Raw genomic sequence first — 7,402 nt, 5'->3', positions numbered from 1 at the left:
TATTATTGACATGCACATTTCCTTATACTATTACAAGTTTGTTTCGATACCAATCTAATATCAATTCTTACCGGCTTGCCTCCCCCCTTCCCCTTTTCCCTTTCTTTATTAAAAAGAAACTGATTTGGGGATCAAAGGGAATAGATGCACAATCTCCCATTTTTGTGAAAAAGAACCAAAAAGGAGAACCTTAAACCATAACCTCGGGGACAATCCCCTTGTCCCACAATCCCATGTTATGTCTGATCAGAGAGGGAAATCTACCCATGGGAAATTCTCTCATACGTATTAAAACGCTTCCTAGGGCACAAAATGGCATGACAGGAGTTTCAGACTTTAGGAAGGGTAGATGTGAGAATTTTGCCAGCCTCTCCACCCACTGAACTGAATACTCAAATCATCCCATATCATCATTGCCACAGTATGCAGTACCAAAATAGTTCAAGCTTCACTGGAACTAAAACAAGGACCAGTCTGAGCCCTGCTATGCGATAATCAGCCACAGCTGGCAACAAGACACAGGATGGAAGTCAAAAGTTTTCCTAGGATCCACATGAGAATAACTAAACAATACAATAAAGGAACATCAGCAAATTCACAACACCCCAAAATAAAACAGTCAGCAAACTCACTAAACACCCAAATTTCTTGCAAACATTTACAGGCCAGTCCTGAGGGGGTGGGGGCAAACTGGCTGAGGAGCCGGTGTGACCCCTGTGCCAGCCTAGATGCCACTTACGTTATCTAAAGTGCTATCTACGCTACCACAGGGCCGCTTATGGGGGTTGCCAAGTCCCTCTTCGCCACCGGCGGGACGTTTTTGGGGCAGAGCCTGAGGAGGGCGGGGTTTGGGGAGGGGACTTCAATGCCATGGAGTCCAATTGCCAAAGCGGCCATTTTCTCCAGGTGCACTGATCGCCTGGAGATCAGTTGTAATAGCAGGAGATCTCCAGCTAGTACCTCGAGGTTGTGGTATGAACTACTCACTCAAACGGTACAGTTAAGCTGCAAAAATAAACAGTAGTTGGCTCTGCAAACTGTGATATATTGAAATAAAACATCAAACAATCATTTAAACGATGTAACAGAACACAGTGAAGCAGTGAAAAAGTGACTGACAATGACAATGTTGTATACAAAAATGGGCCAAAACAAGCAACAAGTACAAGACAAGTGAAGATGGCGCAAGCAAACAAACGCAACAGCGAAGAGTCACAATAATTTCAAAATGCTCATGATAAGGAACAATGTTCAATAAAGTCAGCTTGGCTCTTGGCTGGGTGCAGTCAGGTAACTCGGAGGAAAAGCCTTTCTGGATATACAGCAGCGCTTTTGTCACCAAAAGTGACTTCTTCAGCCTGATTGTAAAATGCAAAATTAACTGTAGAAATTTCTTATGGATTGCTAAAAGTTATATACAGACATAAAATGTCATGTTACCTTTGAATATGCAATGTAGCTTACAGCTTCAAATTTCTCTGCTCCCAAACAGGGCTGCTAACTCATTCTGGTTTGATCTTGTAATGAGGTGGAGTGTAATTGAGAGAGTTTTCTTACACAGCCTCATTTTCATTTCTTAAAGGGGCAATTATTTCTTAAAGGGCCATTCATAAAAAGCAAGATAAATCAAACTCATTGTTAAGTCCATGAGGGGCAAGGGAATTAAAGAGAAAGATGAAACGCTTCTCATGTTGCAAAAGCACCTTTTGGACATCATTGGCATTGTGTGGATGGTCCTTATATACCCATAAAACAAAGAATTTCAAATCATTCTCACTGTGCTTTTTTTCTAGGAAGTGGCTAGTGAGTGGTGCCTCAAGATTACGCACACGTATGCGTGATTGGTGTTCTCCAATACGGAGATGCACCTGTCTCATGGTGCTGCCTATGTACAAAAGAGAACTGCAGGTTACTGCGTAAATCACTCTGCTGGTGCCACAATTAGAAAAATGTTGTAGTGAACCGAAAATCTGAGGAAGCTGATCTGAATTCTTTAACAGGGAGGCTTAAGGGACAAACTGAACAGCCTTTGCATTTAAAGTGACCTACCACAGAACCTCTGCTCAGAGGTTTTAATAAGCCAGAATGCACAAGCTTGTCCCTTAAAGAGCTTGTGTGACGCAAGCCAAACAAAGGAAAATCCTTGCATCCTGGAATGGAGTTGAGGATGTGCCAGTGTTTCCTTATGCATTGTTGAATCACGTTGGAATGACGACTGTAAGTTAATGAACAACACAGTTTTGATGAAGTTGCTTGTTGTTTCTTTTGAAAAAGTGAATGTCTCTCCTTGCTGGATACACGATGATATGCCTCTGAGAGTATTCTTTCAGGATATCCTGTTTTTGCCAGAGTTGCTCCTAATCGCGAGGCAGCAGAACGAAAATCATTTTCGCAGGTGGCATTTCTTTTTAATCTGAGCATCTGGCTAAATGGCAAACTATCCTTCAAAGGCCTAGGATGATTGGATAGGTAATGTAATCCTGTATCTTTTGCTAATGGTTTCATGTATGGTCTTACACCTAGCATGCGATTCTGCTGCACAAAAATATCCAGATCCAAAAATGCAAGATTATTGGGATGACAGTTGCCTGTAAACTGAAGATGTACATTCTGGGTATTGATCCATGATGTAAACTTGTTAAAGGAATCTTCAGAATAAAAAATGAACAAAAGATCATCAACAAAACATTTGAAAAACAAAACATTGGACAGAAAAGGGTTATTGTGGTAAATGTGTAGGTTCTCAAAATGAATCATATATAGGTTCGCTATAGAGGGGGCACAAGCAGCCCCCATAGCCACTCCTTTAATTTGAAGAAAAAAATCAGATTCAAACCGAAATTGTTCTCAAAAATGAGATCTGCTATTTCTAATAGAAAATGCGTAGGTGGTGATGGATTGCTGCGGGTATCTGAACGATCAGCTATAATGCTTCTGGCCTCTTCGAAGCATACATTAGTGTATAGAGCTGTAACATCAAGAGAAGCCAAAACTGCATGTGGAGGCATGCTAAATTTTTCAACATGTTGAATCCAGTATGAAAGATGGAGTAGTAGACACCAAAGGCTGTAGAAAAAAATCAAGAAATTTAGTAAGTGGTTCAATTAAAAACCCTCTAGAGGACACAATGGGGCCCCCAGGAGGGTGTGTCTGATTTTTATGGATTTGGGGCAACGTATAGAAAACTGGTACTCTAGGATAGGACACTAGCAAAAAATCAGCTGTTGTTTTGTCAATATATTCAAGTGAGAGACCTTCTTATACTACTGTGCGTATCAGATTGGAAACTTTTAAAGATGGATTATTGGGTAGTTGCCGGTAAAAACTGACGTAAAAAAAACGCTGGTAGAAAAAAACTCCCGAGAGCTGTCTCATATTTTCAGCTCTATATGCTTCAGTGCTTAAAACCACTATCGCCCCTCCTTTATCTGCAGGACGAATGGAGATATCAGGATCATTAGATAAGTTGTTAAGAATTTGTCTCTGTGCAACTGTAATATTGGAATCTTGTTGCCATTTGTGTTTTTCAATTTTTTCCACGTCCTGTATGACTAACGATTGAAACGTGTGAATCAGATGGTTGTTGGAATTAGGATTGAAAGTAGATTTTGCTTTAAAGGAGCAAGTGCTCTCAAGGCTGGTGGATGTATCCTGAAAAAAATCTTTAAGTTTTATAGCACGAAACAATTTAAATAATTCAAGTCTTGTTTGAAAAGCAGAATAGGGTGCAACGGGAACAAAGCCAAGCCCTAAATTTAGCACCTCAGTTTCTTCCTCCAATAGGCTTCTAGAAGATAGATTCACTATTGTTTCTTTCCTCGATTGGTCCGCGGACGTACACCATGGGGAAAATTTGTACCACGTCCTTGGGACCGAAGCTGGTAGGACCTGGAGGAAAAGCTGGAACCGTAGCAATCAATACTTTCATGGTCGGATCCTGTGGCTTCTGATCGAGAGTTAAAGTTCCTCCTACTCCTATTTCTATTTGTGGTGGTGTAATCTTTCCATTCCCAGTTGTAAACCCTATTCTTCTGATAGTCATCTCTGTCTCTATTATATTTACGCATTTTGCACGTTTTGATGTTGGCTATATAAGAATTGAGATCTTTTTCAATGTTGTCAATCTGGGTCTTGTATTCCAATTCTGAAAAATCTTTTTTGATTTCAGTTTTAACCACGTCAATTTCTTTGGTAAGCGTGTCAAGTTTGATTATAGCTTGCTCAATGACCAGGAGCTTAAGGTCCATAGAACATCGGTTGAGAACTGCAGCCCATTTCTCTTTAAAAGCAACACTGTCAAAGAATAGGGCAGGACCTTTTTGTATATGAAGACCCTTAGGTATAATGTTGTTGTGAGCATAGTCGGTTAAAGACGAACCATGAAGCTCTATGCGGGCTTTCTTTTTTAACAATTGCATTTGTTTGGGCGGGGTTTGGGGGGGGACTTCAATGCCATAGAGTCTAATTGCCAAAGCGGCCATTTTCTCCAGGTGCACTGATCGCCTGGAGATCAGTTGTAATAGCAGGAGATCTCCAGCTAGTACCTCGAGGTTGGCAACCCTAGCCGCTTATGATGGGGGCACGGAGCGTAGCTCAGGTCCAGGGGCTCACGCTGGCACCAAAGCTGTCACTTCTTCCAGGGTTACTAATCTATGTAGTCTGTAGATCAGCTGTAATTCTGGGAGAATTCCAGGTCTCACATGCAGGTTGGCAATCTCACTTCAAGCCTCGGTTGCTCTCAGTTAAAGGCAGGGCCCTTTCTAAGGCTGTGCTGGCCTTTAAAGGAGTCATTGGGCCAGATTCTGCAACAGCAACTTGATGCCCTGAGGTTTCCATGAATCAGCCAGGCCCTGGTGCTTGCTAATGTTCAACAGCAGCCACCCCATGAAAGCCAGTGTGATTGTAGCGGTTAGAGTTTCAGACTGCAATCTAGGAGACTTTGGTTCGAACTCCAACTCTGCCATGGAAGTTTGCTGGGTGGCCTTGGTCCACTCACTGCGCATCTGAGCCTGTCCCAGCCTGGTGGCCAGAACCATGCAGAGTTTTCCCAAGGAGATGCTGCCAGGGCAGGAAAGGTGAAGACAAGGAGGCAGGTAAAGGTAGGTTGGTTGGTGGGAGGAAAAGTCAGCAGGAAGCAAGAAGCTTTAGTTTAGGGCCTTTCAGGGGAAGAAAAGGGGGAGGAGAAAATGAGATTCCCCCCCCCCCGCATGCCGGTCTCCTGCTTGTCATCATATAGTTGGAAATGTCAAGAGTCCCACTTCCAGTGCCAAGTATCTTACAAAGTAATATTTACCATAAAGGAGGGAAGAAAGGTGGGGATGTACAGTGGAAGAATATGCATTCATTCCAATTACTTGTCTAGAGTTGCCAGCTTCCAGGTGGTGGCTGGAGATCTCCTGGGATTACAACTGATCTCCAGGCGACAGAGATCAGCTTTTGAAGGAGGATTCTATGCCATTGTACCCCACTGAAGTCCCTCCCCAAACTCCACCCTCCTAAGTCTCCCCCCCATAATATCTCCAGGAATTTCCCAACCTGGAACTGGCAACCCTACTTGTGCTGGGGAAATAGTGTTGCCAGGTCCCTCTTTGTGACCGGCGGGAGGTTTTGGGGGCAGAGCCTGAGGAGGGCGGGGTTTGGGGAGGGACTTCAATGCCATAGAGTCCAATTGCCAAAGTGGCCATTTTCTCCTGGTGAACTGATCTCTATCGGCTGGAGACCAGTTGTAATAGCAGGGGATCTCCAGCTACTACCTGGAGGTTGGCAACCCTAAGGGGAAGTGTGTAAATTTTAGCTAGGATTGTCAGGTCCCTCTTCGCCATCGGTGGGAGGTTTTTGGGGCGGAGCCTGAGGAGGGCGGGGTTTGGGGAGGGACTTCAATGCCATACGGTCCAATTGCCAAAGCGGCCCTTTCCTCCAGGGGCACTGATCTCTATCCGCTGGAGATCAGTTGTAACAGTATTAGATTTTCTGCTATTACCTGGAGGTCGGTTAATCTCCTGTTCAAGAATAAATCTCTCAACACGCTGCCACTTATAATTCTTTTGCTATTTTTATACTTTTCTTATGCTTTCATTTATAACAGTACCAGTTAGCAATGTAATCACAACACAGTCTACAAATCATAAACAATCTTGTACAAAAAACAAGACGGCACTGAAATCTCACACGTGTCCGTTCCACAAAGACAGAACTGAATTACTGTCCACAAGAATTCCCAAACGTCCGTCCCACGAAAGGCATCTTTCCAGTGCTGTGAACCTCCTTGTCGGGTTGCAATGTTTCTGCAAGTCAGCTGCTCTCTGCTGACCATTAGGATTCCTCCTTTCCACGCCGTCCGGCAGTTCCTTCTCCAAGTCACCGCGGAAAAAGTAAACAGCCCAATGTGAGATCCGTGGTAATAGCATTAGATTTTCTGCGATTACCTGGAGGTTTAACGAAGAAGGAAAAGAACCTGTGCTGAAATAGCGGCAACTGTATAGAGAATCAGCACGTGGCTCAAGATATTCACCGCTGAAACAAGAGCATGTCACATCACACCCACAAAAAGATTTCAAAATCAATATATTCACAACAACATTCAAAACTGAAATAAAACATGTGGCATCCCGTGCAAGAGGCTTTCAGCTTTGAATGTTGTTGTGAATATATTGATTTCGAAATATTTTTGTGTGTGATGCGACACGCTCTTATTTCAGCGGGGACTATCTTGAGCCACGGGCTGTTTCTCTAGACCATTACCTGGAGGTTGGCAACCTTAACCTTCGCTTAGTCAACTGAAATCGGGGTCGGCAAGATGCGGCCGAAGGGCGGCGAGAGGCACCAGCAACGCGGCCCCCAAACCTTCCCCCGTGGTTAGGCGTCCCGTTGCATAATATTCCGGGAAGTTCTGGGCGGAGAGTTCCCGGGAAGCACGTGTGGGGAGCGCGTGTGGCTGAGCGATCAGAAGCGGGGCTGGGGACGGGGCGGCAGCAAGCTTCGCGGCTGAAGTTGCTCTCCCTTTCATGGCAGAGAGGAGCACCGCGTTCAGGTGAGACTGGCGTGGGGGGGGGGGGCACAAACTGCATTTGCCCACGGAGCGCCGGCCTGGGGGGTGCGTTTGAGGAGGAACTCGCCCCCAAGCCTTATTTCCCCCCGAGACGAGCTCTGTGCTCGTGTCTCCCGACGCCCTCGCATCAGAAGCGGGGGTTGGGGCTGCTGCTTCTTTTGATGCCCGTTTTCCCCCATCCGGATCCCCCAAGCTCAACCATCAGCCCCCCGTGCAGAGTTTCGAGAACTGAGATGGGGGCATCTGTAGAGTGGCAAACCCACTCTACACTGCGGAGTGTAGATTTGCGCAGGGTGGCAAACCCACTGTAGATTTGTAGAGTGGCAAACCCGAGGCAAAACCTCCCATGCATAA

Source organism: Euleptes europaea, chromosome 1 (assembly GCF_029931775.1).
Source record: "Euleptes europaea isolate rEulEur1 chromosome 1, rEulEur1.hap1, whole genome shotgun sequence".
Lineage (NCBI taxonomy): Eukaryota > Metazoa > Chordata > Lepidosauria > Squamata > Sphaerodactylidae > Euleptes > Euleptes europaea.
This window is presented reverse-complemented; position numbering follows the sequence as displayed.